The sequence below is a fragment of the Ictidomys tridecemlineatus genome, chromosome 10 (genome assembly GCF_052094955.1).
Source record: "Ictidomys tridecemlineatus isolate mIctTri1 chromosome 10, mIctTri1.hap1, whole genome shotgun sequence".
Classification (NCBI taxonomy): Eukaryota; Metazoa; Chordata; class Mammalia; order Rodentia; family Sciuridae; genus Ictidomys; species Ictidomys tridecemlineatus.
In genome coordinates this window covers 3,493,822-3,507,616 of record NC_135486.1, presented here as the reverse complement: position 1 = coordinate 3,507,616, position 13,795 = coordinate 3,493,822, and the positions used below count along the sequence as shown (strand labels likewise).

Sequence of the window (13,795 nt, the reverse complement as noted above, 5' to 3'; positions counted from 1 at the left end):
CATACAAAGTCCCTGGTTTTCTGGATCACAAGGTACTAGGATTCCATTTGCTTAGGGGCCCCATAAAAATGTTCCCTTGCACACCTAACAAAGCATTGTCCATTACTACTTTCTCCTCAAATGGCATAAGGACCTAGAGTGCTTTATCTCTGATCACCCTCTTACTGTTATTTTTCTTCCATGTCTTAAAAAATCCTCTCTCTGACTTGATTTTGCCAATATAAATTAGCACTAACTGAACTGAAAAATTTAAAAAATTCCTCAAAAGGAATTGTGCCTATCTCAAAACAAAACCATGGAGACAGCAGTCAGAACACCTGTTCTGCTCTGCAGAGGAGAAAACTGCCGAGGTAGCAGACAGAGGCAGCCGGTGTGGGAGGACCCAGGGGAGAGTGGGAGCAAGGGGCAGCACACAGGGAGGTCTGGAAGGGTCTCTGGGAAGTGAGTGTGTGAAGGGGCCTCAGAACCCTTCATGAAGTAATGATGACAATATTGGGCACAAAGCATATCTCCTAAGGGGATGGCTCCAGTTGCTCTGGGTTGAGAATAAAAGCCTCTTCAAACTAGCTTTAGCAAAGGAGTATATTCTTTATATATAAAGTGTATCTTTTATATACAAAGGAGTATATTCAGCAAAGGAGAGAGAGAGAGGGATTGAGATTGCATTTAAGGATTTGGAGTCACCTCGTGGCATGTGAGGAGAACGTGAGCGGCCAGTCTTCAGGAAGGAAGGCCGCAGGGCTGGAATGCCAGGGGCGCAGGCTGGCTTAGCTCCCGGCTCACATCCCAAATTCCCAGCCGAGACAATCGCGATGGCTCCAGTTTGGGTCTGCGGGAGATCGGCCTTGTTGGTACAAGTCCATGGACTCTGAAGAGGGGTTCTCCAAAGTGGACATGCCCCTGCCTCCAGGGCCAAGACACAGCTCTGTGCTGCTGAGAGGAGGGACAGGAGGTACTCCAGTACAGGAGCTGGGGTTGGGGCAGGGCAGAAAGAGACAGAGCAGAAAATGGAAGGCGAAAGAGACACTGGAAGAGAAGTTGGGAAATCCACCCTGACAAGGGTCAAGGACACCCAGAAGGATGGATAAGGGGGGCTGCAGCCCAAAGTCAAAGTGCACACTAGTGCATGTGGGCTCACCAGACACGCAGAGCAGGGAACTACCTACTTGGGAATCTTGCCTCTGGTTCTCTTGTGTCTAAGTCATAACCAGTATTCGCCCATATGGAGGGGGTGACTTAGGAATGAACTCTCCTACTCTGGCTTCTAAGTCATTTCTTACAATGGCCACCTGCCTGGAGAGCTGCTGAGCAGGAGGCGCAGGCCATGTGTGCCCCCCGCCCAACAGTGGCTCTCACCTCGTGCTGTGGGCAGATCTCAGCACTTGGTGGCTTGTCGTGGAGACCATCTCTGGACTCAGAGCATTACTGGTGTTGACTTTCTTGTCTTTGATGTTATGTTTGGGGCACTGAAGTTGTGATACATGAAGGTGGTGAGGCTTTGTAGTGTGTTTATAACACGGGCTCCCATTGTGAGGGCAAGGAACCGTGCAGGGCACCAGGTGGCCATGGGAGACAGCCCTGGTCGGAAATGCCTGTGAAGGGAAGCCACTGACCTGCACCATCCTAGCCAGAGGTAACATCAACTGAGGAAGCAACCGTGCCTACTTCTTAGAGCACCTCTGTAGTTTTAGTAAAAACTGGATATTCACTTAGGGACTTGAGAATGACTTGGGGCAGGGGTCGGGACTTGGGAAAATTTAAACACATAAAAACCTTGACTCAAGTCAAGTGTTGCTTTAAAGTTGTGAGAACACTACATAATTCCTGATAAGACATATGATACTATTAAAAATGTCTTTAAGAGCAATAGTCTTTAGTTAAGGACAGACTTTTATGTGAACTTTAATTCTGAACTTTAATTCTAGTTCAAAATACCCAACTCTAAAACTCCAGGAGATGAGCAAAATATTACTAAGGAAACCTTTATATGCAAACTTCTGAAGTCAGAGATGAAGCGGATGAACCCAGTATTAAAACAACAGCTGACAGAGAAACAGATTAAAACAAAACCAAACTGAACAATATTGGAATTTGTGCTCTTTTTGTCCAGAGAGGCTCTATGGTCAAAAAGTTTTTCTTTCTTTTCCCTACATATTGTTGGTGAGGAAAATGGATGAAAGAAATGAGCAATTGCCTTGAATGGAACTTAAATGGCAAAGAAAGCCTTTCTGAAATCATAAGCCGAAGGTCACGATTTGGAGCCAGGAATGAGCCGGTGGAGGACAAGGGTTGAGATCTGAGTGGATCCTCAGTGGGGGCAGAAGCAGGAGGTCACACGTGGAGGTGGGCTGCAGGCCTGGCTGCACACCCCCGCATGGCTGCCGCCTGAGTTCCATCACTCAGGTTAAGACGAGAAGAAAAGATCCCAGGGGTTACTACTATCATGGGTGAGACCCATCAGACCATCCTTCTGTCTCAACCTCCCAAATTGCTGGGATTACAGGTGTGCGTGACACGCTCGGCCAGGCAAATTTACTTTTAAAAACAAACAAACAAACAAAAAAACATTGCCCACTTTCATTTGGTGGCACCGCCTGGAAAGGAGAGTGACTCACCAGCCAAGGAGAAGCAGCCATTTGAAATGCGTAGAGAGACAGGTTCACCATCAAAAGCTGCAGAAGACAATCAGGCCCAGGTTATGATGGACTTCCTTATTTTATCAACATGAAAACAATTATCTTTTCCTAACAGAACTGGAGTTAATTGATTTCTGCCTAACCATAATTCAGTTAATAAGTATTTCCTGAAAGGCACAATTAGCAAATCAACTCAATTGCAATATCACATTAAGTTTCCTAATCTCTTTCCAATTAACTATCCCTAAGATATATCTTTTTCTTTTCTCTTAATTTTCCTCCTGGAAAAAAGCCGTGTGGGAGTCACAGAGGTTCCCTTCCTGAATAAATGTCTACAAAGTGGGTCTGTTGAGAAGTAACTGGGTGAATGGGCCTCTTCCCTCCCTGAGCTAGTAAAGTCTTGGAGGCTGGTGGAGGTTGGCTTCTGAGACCTTTGAACAGTAAAGACAAACTTCATGGTGAAATGTAAAAATCACAGATGTGAAGTCAGTAAGCCTGCTGCCTCCTGGCGGCTCCACTTTAGATGGTGTTTTCAAATCGCTGTTTCTGAAACATGATAATAAAAGTAATAGTCACAATACTAAATTATAATCTTGCTGACCTTGGCTTGCCTGTGAGGTGAAGTCCCTTCACTACCCGTGGTGTCTGAGTGGAGATTGCAATGGTGAAGGGTTCTATTACTTGACCCTGACAGTGCTCTGGAACACCCCCCCCCATTTTCATTTTGTGCTCTGCCAGAAATCTAAAGAGACTCTGGAGTCAGCTTAGGTGACAGAGCAGGTGAAAAACAGGGCCGGGTTGGGATCTGGATTGTGCCCCAATCCGAATGCCACGTTATTCTGTGTGTTCCAGGCAGACTGGGCCTGGCTCCTGCTGGAGGGAGGGCAGAGAGGGGAGAGGAGGGTCACTGCCCCCAGGCGCCGCTGTGCTGGAGTTAACTGCCAGGGGGATTTGGAGGTGGAGAAGGAAAGGAGGAGTAGCTTCAGTAACCACTCATCCCAGAGGCCCCTCACCCTCCATTGGAGGCTCTCTGCAGGTGAGGCCAAAGGCATCACTTCCCATCTCGACAAGCGGGTAGGTAGGACGGGAAAGGAGACGGGGAGATGCTCCCTCAGCTCTGCCAGGGAAAGAGTCTGCTTCCGGAGCTCAACCCTGCCACTTAGAGGCTGCTTAGAAGACGCTGGAGGAGGGGAGGGAGACCCCTCAGGGTCAGAGCAAGGGCCGGCTGCAGTCAGGGGAGGAAGAGAACCCAGGGCACCTGAGTCAGGACAAAGGATTCAAAGGACTCCAAGTGCTGCAGCTCCTCCTTCCGAGGCCAAGCACTAGGGAGGTCCAGGGAAATGGGAAAAGGGACTGTCAGTGGGGACAGTGTAGATGCTGGCCTACACCTGCTCTTTTCCAGTCAGCAGCTCTGAGCTGTGTGTCATTGCCCATTTCACATACGGGGAAGCTGAGGCTGAGAGAGTCCATGACCAGAACCACAGAGAAATAAAGTGACCAAGCAAGATCACAAGGAGGGCTGGGGTGCAGCTCAGTGGTCCAGCGCTGGCATGACGAGGGCCTCGGGTTCCACCTCTATCGCTCAAGACAAAACAGAGTATGTCAGATATCTGCAGCAGCAGAAGACATATCCTACTCAGACCCCTAGGCAAGTAGAGTAGACATTCCCTCCACCCACCCACACACTCCTCACCCCTCCTTAGGAAAAGATGAAGGCCCTGTTCAGCGTTTCTCAGGAGTCTGCACCTTGGAGGGGCTACCCAGAGCCCTCTACCCTCAAGGGAGCTGCAGCTGCTGTCACAGTCTGCAGTTGGAGAAACTAGAACTTGCGATGGTCAGTGCTGGACTCAGAATCGAACCCCAGAGACCTGACTCCTCCCACTGCACCATGTGCAGGAATAATCCTCGCTAGAGTCTGAAAGAGTGGTTTCTTTCTTCCTTTCTCTTAAAACAAAAACAAAAAAACACTACATAACTATAGATCATGTATTAAATTTTAAAATCCAGGAAGAAATTTACTCCTGGTCTCATAAAAATAAAATATTTTCACTTGTCTTTGTCATCTTCTAGAATGTTCCATCTGCATACTTAAATTTTTACACATTTAACACAATGTCAGAAGTAAAATTTGTAGTCTACATTTAAAAGGCCAGTATATCATTACAATCTCATCATTTTTGTGCATTCTACGTATTTTATATATTACATGTGAATACATCCCATGTGTACATTTTACTTCATACACACGGGTACTTTGCCGCTATCTGGCTGTTTTTTTTTTTCCTCTTACAACATCCTTGCCCTCTCCTCGCCCCAACACAGAAACACAGCCTGGCGTGTGTTTTCTCATTGATTTCTCTCCACTTATACAATCATATAATAAGACGAGAATTGAGGGATTGGCCATTATTTATTTTATATATTTTTTAAATATACAGTTTCATATACTTTTTCTGATATTGCTTTATTTTCTTAACAACATACATGGTGAAGATGCTTCCAGATTGATACCACTTTAACTCTCTCCCGCCTAATACCATAACCCATCGTGCGGTTAGTCTACACTTTATTCATTCTCTCCTCTATGTTTGAGTGTTGCTTTGTTTATATTTTTTCCCAACAATGTTGCAATGACCTTCTTGTCTACCTATTTCTTCTGGTGCTCTGTCTCTGTGGGATAGATCTGCAAGACTAGAGCTTCTGGGTGACGGTCATGCATTTATTTAACTTAATAGATACTGCCAGTTGCTTTGTAAATGGCCACAAAAGCATCAACTCACAGCACTGAATGGGGTTGCAGGCGCCGTGTTCAAATTCTAGTTCTGAGGCCAACCCACCTCCAGAAGCTCCATCTATGAGTGAGGAGGAGTTTCCCAGACCCATGAGAACCTTCAGAGTTCTACAGGAAATTCCAATAGAAAATAAGGCTTTGGAATGTGAGATCCACTTTCCTGGGGGGTTTATGAAAAGGCAGGAATGGGGGCAGGAGTCAGGAGAGCCATTCATGGAACCCTTGATGCCAAAGGACTTCAAATTTAAATGTTTCACCTAATAACCCAGCAACATTGTAAAGAACAGAGACGCTCCATCAGGACTGAAAAAGAAAATAATCATCACTCAACCTTAAACATACATCTTATCAGCCCACCCACCCCACTGTTAATATTTGTCTTTTCATACATTTTGTGCTCGTAGCACAGTTATATGGTAGAACATGGCCATCTGTGTGGAGCATTTTAAATTCAATTAAGTCTATACCTTATGTGTAACATATGGCCGTCATTCAAGCTGAAGTTGGAAGAAATCTTTCAACAATATTATTTTTTGTAAAAAAAAAAAATCTTCGTAGATCAAAATACTTCAGTGAGTCTGATGTTTCTGAGAAACAAATTATTGCATTATAGTGGAGAAGATTATTAAAAGTATGTATTTGCTAAAAGTAAATATTGAGTCCGCCAGATGGTTTTTTTTTTAATTTTTTAAAATTTATTTTTTTAGATTTCGGCGGACACAACATCTTTGTTGGTATGTGGTGATGAGGATCGAACCCGGGCCGCACGCACTGTGTGCGCTACCACTTGAGCCACATCCCCAGCCCCCGCCAGATGTTTTATAAGCCTCTGCGGCTCTTCTGTTCTTTTTTGGACTCCTCCCTCCTTCTCCTTCCTGCTCCCCCACCTCCCCTCACTTGTCGAGGCCCAGGAAGGGCAGCTCTTCCTCACCAACCAGCAGCCTGGGTCCTGGGCGGCGGCTACTGCAGCTTCAACACTGGCCACTGGGGACCTCTCCCTGACCTGAGGAGAGGGCAGTGCCTTCTCTGTAGAGTAAGTCTCCTGGTTCCTTTCAAAGAAAATCCCACCCACCCACCCTCAAAACAAAAACACCCAAGAGAAAAGAAAGACAAAAGATGCTCCAAAGGGCAAAATGGTTTTCAAGTTTAAGGTGCCCAAAGCCCACGCCTTGCTGTCTTGATGGGCACAGCCTTGGTCGACCTCCTCCGCCTAAGGAAGCACAGCCAGGATGAAATTGAACCTCCATGACTTGAGCGTGGGCAAGGCCCAGCCCTGCCCTGGGGAGATCTCCTCAGCAGCCATGTGACCTCTGGCTGTCCACTGGCCCACAGGGAAAATCTGGGCTGCCTGCTCCAGTCTGGCCATTTTGCCCTCAGTCCCCACGGTCCTCAGCGTGGGAAGCTTTGTCCTCTTGAGCCCCTTCCCTGGGCAGTCCTGCCTCCACTCACCCCTGTGGCTCCCTCGTTAGCAGGCCTGGCCGCGGTGGACCAGAATCCAGGTCCTTTAACGCCAGGGGCTGACATTCATACCATAATCCCCCCTCCAAGGGCCAAGCGCGAGGTGACTTTTTCTTTTTGAGGGCAATGGCAACCAGAATAGAAAGTTATGATTTTAATATGCGAGTTCCAAGGCTGAACAAAGTAAATATATGGAAATAAATACACTCTGCCTTCTCCAGTGGTTCAGGTTTTCAGTGAATTTCTTTCTCTCCATCTGGCATGTACTAGTTTTCAAGAACTCACATTGGTCAGCCTGCAGGGTACTTCCCATGTTCAATCCCACGATGGCCAAGTCAAGTGCCAAGAGGCAACTTGAAATCAGCATTGTATCATGGCAGTAAACAGGGGTGAGAAAGCCTGCTCCCAGTAAAGTCCTGATGCGAGTGGGAAAGTTCCAGTGATAACCCTGGCTTCTGTCGGGTCTTAGAGATCAGCTGTCAGTATTGGTGCCTGAAGCCTGTGTTGGTGATTTTCTGTGACTATGACATAAAACCTGATATAAATCAACTTATAAAGAAGGAACATTTATTTGGACTCGCAGCCTTAGAGGTCAGTCCATGACTGGTCACCCTGTTGCTTTGCGCCTGCGGCGGCACAGCCCCTCATGGTGAGAGTGTGTGATGGAGGGGGTCGTTTGCCTCCAGGCGGCCAGGAATTGAAGAGAAAGAGGGAGAGATCAGAACCCACAACTCCCTTTGAGGGACTGCCCCAGCGACCTGAAACCTCCCACTAGGCCCCCTTCTTTGTTCTTTGGTTTTGAAATGGGGTTTCACTATGTTGCTGAGGCTGCGTTCAAATGATCCTCCCTCTTCAGCCTCCCAAGTAGGTGGGACCACAGGTGCACACCACCTGCCCAGAGGTCCATTTGATAAAGTTCCTGCCTCCTCCTGACAGCACCAAGCTGGGGGCTTGAACACAGCACCTTTGGGAGATTCCACAGACATGTTTGGACCTGCTCAGTGTCTCTCCCAGGCAAGGTGCATGCGGGATGTTTCCCTGTCCCACAGGGTGTGCGACACAAGGATGGATGGGTCTCCACCACCATTCACCAGTGACTGCAGGGGACACAGACGACTTCGGCTGAAGGGCCAAAGTGGCACAGTCACTGTGCCAAGCTCTACTCCCCAGGAAGCCTATCCACAGCAGGGGTCACATCCATCTAGGGCAAGCCACGAAGAGTCTCTGTGAGCCACGAGCCTCACGGACCGAGGCTGGAAAACAGCCTCAATCCTGGATAAACAAGCTCTTTGGAGTGATCCTTATCTCCACTAGCTTCCACCCGCCTTCCTGCGTGTCTCCTGGTGACATCCCTATTACTTACCTCCTGGTCCAGATGGCCATTCCATCTGGCATTCCTTCACAGAGTTATTGTTCTTTGTCTAAAAAGCATTCAAGCCCACTCTGATCACTTCTTTGGACCACACTCTCTTAGGAAGATCCCCTTGTACATATAAAAGTAATGAACTTCTCTACTTTCTCTTGGGAATCAATTCTTACCTTAATTGGGTTCCTAGATCTAGCCAAAGAGGCCACACAAGAACTTGGGGAGAAGAAGGGACAACTCTCTTTCCTGCCTTGCATATGACACTACTTCATCAAGGGTTGCAAAATGGTGATTCTAGCTGGGCACAGTGGCACTTGTCTGTAATCCCAGTGGCTCCGGAGGCTGAGGCAGGAGGACCATGAGTTCAAAGCCAGCCTCAGCAATTTAGCAACGCCCTAAGTAACACAGTGAGACCCTGTCACAAAATAGAAAATGAAAAAGGGCTGGGGATGTGGCTCAGTGATTAAGCTCCCAAGGGTTCAATTCCCGGTACCAAAAAACAATGGTGGTTCTAAAATTCTGTCCTTCTGCATTTATTTGCTGGGATTTTTTATTGAGGAAAACTTTTTCTAACTACTCTTTGATTACAGTGAAATGCAATTCCTATAGGAAAAATAGAATAAATGTTTGATACCTTATCTACTAATTTCTCAGAAGAATAAATTGGTTGCCTAGCAATCACCAATGGTAACAAATAGTCTAAAAAAAAATCAAACATAAGCTCAAAGATTCTTCTGTGTTGAATATATCCAATCCATTGTAATTATCATTCTTTGTGAAACTGGAACTGTCTGTCCCTCCAGATCAGCTCTTTTATCTTTCTTGAAATGACCCCACTGGTATTTGAGATTTATTTTCTTTTCTGGAACAAGAAGATGTTCCAGATCCATTTCCTACCCTTCCTGGTCCGTTTCTGCAAGGATCTGAAAGGCAAGGTCCATTTCTCACCCCTAATGAGGAATGATATTTTGGGGCCACAGGTGGCTGCTAGGGGTGTTCATCGCTACAAGAGTCCCCCCTGCTTCTGGGTGGTCTTTTCTTTTTGCCTTTTGAACAGAAGTGTTAGGAAATAGTCTAAAGAAAAGCCACAAGGTCACGCAGATTCTTCGTGCAAATTCCTCTGTGGGTTTTGATGTATCTGCTCCAACTTCATTCCATCTCTTCTTCACTGAAAATCGCAGGTCCTGCGATGGGAACATAATTACTTGTTGCCTTTTCTAAGCAATCGCTGTAGGTGTTTCAAACAACGGTAGCCAGATACCACTGACGTAAGACAGCTGAGTGGACTTGAGGGGCTTTGGCTCTTGTTTTAAGATTCTCTCTGACCCTAGAACACACCCCACGGGGGAAAGACAGTCCCACTGCACTCCAAACACACTTGGAATCCTTTCTCCATGTTGTTGGGGCAGAAGGCGAAGGTAGCTTCACAGAGAAGTCCATTCTAATCCCCCATACCGTGAGGATGATGCGCTGTCACTCTGGAGGTTGGGTTGTGCTATGTGACACCGTGGGCCTTTAAATGGGGATATTACCCAGTAGGTCTCAGCACTTAGGGCAGGAGCACCTCAAGGCAAGGAGCTCTCCGTGGCTTAAGAGGGAGTGAGGAGGTCCAGAGAGATCCAAGCCGAGCAGGATTGGCCCACTTTCGCTGCTGTGCATCGAGGGAGGCCACGTGGGGAGGGGTGTGGGAGCATCCAGCAGCAGGGGCCCACGGCACAGGGAAATGGAGACAGTCCCGCCATGCAGGGAGCCGAGTTCCAAAGCAGCCTGAAGGTGCTTAGAAGCAGAGTCTCCACCAGACCCTCCGTGTAGGAGCCCTGCTTAGCCAGCGGTGGCTTTGGTACTGTGACACTGGGGGACTGGGAATCCATGGAGCCCGGTAGGTCTTCTCCAAATCACAAGGTAACTCATGAGCTCTGGGCTGGTAAACTTGTAATAGTGTTTATGCAGTGACAGAAAAATAATAAGGTTCTTATGCCACCTATTTATTCTAGTTTTTCTCCCATTTTAGGGTTAATTCTTCTTTTTTGAGTTAACTTTTTTCAATGTTGTAAAATATGTACCTAGTTTCAAAGTCAAAATCACATAAGCAAGGACTTCCTCTTGGGTTCTTTCCACCCACTTGTCCCTTTCCCTGATTGGAAATCATCTCTATTGATTGGGGTTTGTTCTTCTGCTTTTGAGTGTGAACAAACACCTGTACGTTTATCTGCTTTTCTCTTCTCCCTGGAGGTGACCTGCCACTGCTCAGTGCCTGGCTTTTCTGACTGGACCAGGCAGCTTGGAGGCCACTACGGTTGGGCTACGGAGATGGTCTGTTCTTTTGTGCAACTCGATCACAACTTGGTCAGCCAACCCCCTATTGACGCATGCTTGGGCCTCTCAATCTCCTGTAATCACAAATAATTCCAGTTTTATCAGTGACACTTTTAATTTGGGGTCTACTCCTGGGAGCACTACCATTATAGATGGAAGGGCGGATGTGTATTTATTTAGAGTTCTTTTCCGTCCTGACACCAAATCCGTGGTGTCTTTTCCTTTTTTTTTTTCCTTTTGAAAAATATTTATTGAGTATAAATAAATGTCCTATACATTAAGTATCAAGAAATATTCATTATTGATTACAAGTCAGGCTGTAATACTGAGGGAACGATAAAGTAAAAATATCCCACTTGTGATACTTAGCGACAATTCCATTCCAACACTGGACACATGATTTGCTCACAAGACACAACAAAATCTATCAAAAGAGCCATTACTTTGAGCCACCTATATGTCACAATAGAAAATGGTTTTGAATCATAATATGAACAGTCTCAATAATCTCATCTTCACTTCATCAATTTATCAGGTCATATTGAGACTGTAGAGTTACACTGTCACAAAATTTAAGATTTCATATCCTTGGTTTTATTTAAAATTGTTATTAATGAGTGAAAATGAGTCATACAAAAGCCAAAGATACTTTTAAGTTAATCTTTCATAAGAGAAAAAGAATCAAATTTTAGTATAAGAAAGCTTCCCCAAGCAATGAATTTCTTTACGGGAAAAAATAAATAAATAAAAGAGCAGTGTAATTAACCTTTCCTTCAAAGAAGGGAAAGGAACTTAAATCTGTTATGGAAAAATCTGGATATGTTTCCTAGTCCCACAATATGTGTTTTATTTTACCTGTGAACTTGAATGATGAAAGTCTATGAAGCAGGTATCTGTGGCAACCCAAATCCATCCACCAGGACTCCATCCTTGGGAACAGCCTCTGGAATTGCAGGTGCAGATGCTGCTTCATCCAAGTAAGAACTATCTTCATCAGCCAGAAGCTCATCACCCAGTGCATCCAACTCTGCTCCCAGGTCATCTTCATCTAACTCTGGGGTGCCGTAGCTATGACTTGGTGCTTCTTGAATTTCATTTGCATCTTCCATCATATCCTCTGGCTGGTCTTGTAAATCCTCAATCCGGTCAGTTTTCACTTCCTTGTATGCCTTCTTCATTTCCTTTACTCCCAGTTTGGTAGCGCCAACCGTAGTTTTGGTATCCTTCGGTGACTGGTGTCATTGGCTTGTTCCCTGATAAAGGACTGTTGGGTGAGGTTGTCCAGCTGTTGCTTATACATCCGCTTTTGCTTTAAAACCCGCAACGCTTTCTGCCTGACCATATTCTTTGCAGGACCCTCTCTCATCTTTTTTATTTGATCCTTATACTTCACTAGCTCAGCATCCAATCGGGAAATCTTCTCGTCAATGGAGTCTACTCTGCTGTCCACCGTGCCAATGCAGTCGGTCAGGCTGGGCAGCGGAGTCTTGGGTCTCGCTTTCCCGAAGAATCAGTTCATCTTGGGCGGCCGTGAAGAACCCTAACACTCCGTGGTGTCTTTTCCAACACTTCCCCATTCTCCTACTCCCAGTGGGTGTCCCACAACTTGATTCGATTCTGACACTAACCCTTGGAGTTGGTGTAGACAGAGGCCCCCCTCCAGATGTCAGTCCACGTCCCAGACCCCTGGCCCCCGGCCGACTGGACTTCAACTTGGGGTGTCCTGGACCCTCCTCAGGGGCTGGGCCGCTGTGAGCTCACAGGACTCAGCAGGGCACTTTCGAGGCCTTGCCTTTGCTTCTGTCTGTCTGATGGTGGTGTGGGCAGAGGGGAGAGGACGGAGGGACGCGGGCCCCCAGCACCGTTTCCCTCCAGCCTTCCTGCGGATCCCGGGCCACACTGTGGGTTGGTGCCTCCGGATTAGTGAAATGGGTGCGTCAGTGGAGCTTGAAAAACGGCTTGCTGAGGGACATCACAGACACAGTGGACACACGAAGACACACGGCCGCTCAGGCCCCCAGGCCCTCCCCGCCTCCCCATCGCGCTCCCCCTAGCAGAGGTCAGCCACCTCCTTCTGCACTTTCTCGAAATGGAACCAGCCACGTATGTCCCTGGGCTCTTCTTAGAACTGATCCCTGTGCTCTGGAGATCACACACACACACACACACACACACACACACACACACACACACACCTCGGTGTGTGCAGCTGTGAGGTCGTGGGTCCTCTGTGTGCGCATGTCCAAGGGCCTGGGAAGATCTCCAGGTGGAGACCTACAGACAGGGCCCTCGCGCACCTCCGGGACCGGCAGAGTGGGCCGGCAGAACCCATCAGATGCCCGGGGCCCAGCAGAAGAGGATTTAACTTGGTTGGGCAGTTGCCAAAGCTGGGGTCCAGGGCTGCTCCCTGCCCCAGGAAATCAGGGCTGTGCTCTGCTGTGACAATGGGTGAGGCCCTAGACAATGACATGTACTTCCTTGGAAAAGCAAATAGAGCCCACGGCAGGCCTGAGGAGACCCGAGCTCAGAGGTAGAGTTCTTGCCCAGCATGTGCCAGGCCTTGATCCACAGCACCACAACACACTCACACACACACACAGACACACAGACACAGACACACAGACACAGACACACAGACACAGACACACACAGAGACACACACAGAGACATACACAGACACAGAGACAGACACACACACAGAGACACACACAGACACACAGACACAGACACACACAGAGACATACAGAGACATACACAGACACAGAGATAGACACACACACAGAGACACACACAGACACACAGAGACAGACACACACACAGACACACACAGACACAGACACAGACACACAGACACAGACACAGAGACACACACAGAGACATACACAGACACAGAGACAGACACACACACAGAGACACACAGAGACAGACACACACATAGAGACACACACACAGACACAGGCACAGGCATACACAGAGAGACACACACAGACACACACAGGCAGACACACAGAGACATACACAGACACGGACACACGGAGATACACACACAGGCGCAGACAGACACAGACACAGACACAGAGACACAGACACAGAGACACAGAGACACACACACACAGACGCAGACACGCAGGCATGTGGCACATGAGGCGGGGAGGAAAAGGGAAGGTGCTGGGGAATGAGACTGAAGAGTTATGTGCAGGTACAGATGTGGCATAATGAATCCCACGG

At 47.4% G+C, this 13,795-nt stretch overlaps 1 pseudogene; it reads right to left on the bottom strand.

Moving 5' to 3' along the window:
• Positions 1-11,435: 11,435 nt before the first annotated feature.
• Positions 11,436-12,086, bottom strand: LOC101977065 (charged multivesicular body protein 5 pseudogene; annotated as a pseudogene).
• Between the last annotated feature and the right edge of the window lie 1,709 nt (positions 12,087-13,795).